The sequence below is a fragment of the Priapulus caudatus genome, unplaced genomic scaffold (assembly GCF_000485595.1).
Source record: "Priapulus caudatus unplaced genomic scaffold, Priapulus_caudatus-5.0.1 Scaffold3099, whole genome shotgun sequence".
Lineage (NCBI taxonomy): Eukaryota > Metazoa > Priapulida > Priapulimorpha > Priapulimorphida > Priapulidae > Priapulus > Priapulus caudatus.
The window spans coordinates 15,581-16,928 of record NW_014580160.1 but is presented as its reverse complement, the minus strand read 5'-3'; the positions used below and the strand labels follow the sequence as shown (position 1 = coordinate 16,928).

General features: G+C 53.4%; 1 long non-coding RNA gene across 1 annotated transcript; it reads left to right on the top strand.

The window, feature by feature from the left end:
- The first annotated feature begins 552 nt into the window (after nucleotides 1–552).
- LOC106819286 lies at nucleotides 553–1,347 on the top strand. Its single transcript, XR_001395392.1, has 3 exons — nucleotides 553–675; nucleotides 865–1,024; nucleotides 1,330–1,347. It is a non-coding gene; the product is annotated as an uncharacterized LOC106819286 (long non-coding RNA).
- Nucleotide 1,348: the final 1 nt, after the last annotated feature.

Below are 1,348 nucleotides of genomic sequence, written 5' to 3'. Positions count from 1 at the left end.
TCCATTAGACGACATCTTTGCGACGACAATGCCGCCAGAGCTCCACTTTCCCCCCGTATTTCGCGAAGAAGTGCAGACGATTCTATACCAAATGGCGACTGCGCAGTAGCCATAGGTGACGACCTTCATATAACCTCTATACGTATTAGAATATAAGCGATGTTCGGACGGAGTGGCGGGCTCGCGGTCTCTCACCCGGTCTCTCTCTCTCTCTCTCTCTCTCTCGTCTCTCTCTCTACTCTCTCTCTCTACTCTCTACTCTCGTCTCTCTCGTCTCTCTCTCTCTCTCTCCTCTCTCTTCTCTCTCTCTCTCTCTCTCTACTCTCTCTCTCTCTCTCTCTCTCTCTCTCTCTCTCTCTCTCTCTCTCTCTCTCTCTCTCTCTCTCTCTCTCTCTCTCTCTCTCTCTCTCTCTCTCTCTCTCTCTCTCTCTCTCTCTCTCTCTCTCTCTCTCTCTCTCTCTCTCTCTCTCTCTCTCTCTCTCTCTCTCTCTCTCACGCTCACTCTCTCCCTCTCCCTCTCTCACGCTCTATCTCTCTCACACACACAGGTTTACGTACAGCCCGTTCGACGGCGCGCGTCTGAGCTCAGCTGGCAGGAGATTGGTCAGCACCTCAGCGCCCTCTATACTCGCGGCGGTCTGACGTCCATCGAATCCTCAGCGCAGCTCGTCCCAGGTGAGTGCGGCGGCTCCCCCTGGCGATCAGATTCACAGCGTGTTCGTACGGTGGCGCCCCGGCGGCGAAAAACTCTCGTTTGGCGTCTCGGTCTCTTCTTTGACGCTGGCGCCCCCCAGTGGACAGAACGCTCTCCTGCGTGTGCGGTGGCGCCACCTGGCGTTAACGCGCGTGTGCGTGTTGTTTCAGGCTCCGCTATCGCCGGAGTCTACGCGACCGACGGCACGGTGTACAGAGCCGTCGTGCTAGCGCCCAAGCCGGAGGCGCCCCCTGTGGTGGTCGCTGGAACCGAGCTGATCTCTGTGCGTTACGTCGACTTTGGCAACTCGGAGGAGGTTCCGCTGGAGAGGTATGTGGCGCCATCGGGTGGCCGATTGCGATCGCAAACTGCGATCGATTCCAAAAATGAAAAACGATGGGAATGTAACGATAAATCGTGTGATTATCACAGAAGCACAGATTTAGTGTTAATTAAAACTAACGAGAGTTTCTTCAATACCAATTTTCGCGTGTAGTAAACTCATCGATTCAATTATAACTTTTCGTTGAACGCTACTTCGTTAGGTTAAACCAACGATTGTTTATTCAACACTAATTTACTGCTCGTGAGCTGTTCGATTTAGCGGATTCACCCCCCTGTTGTTGTTATTGCAGGCTGTTCCATCTACCGCCA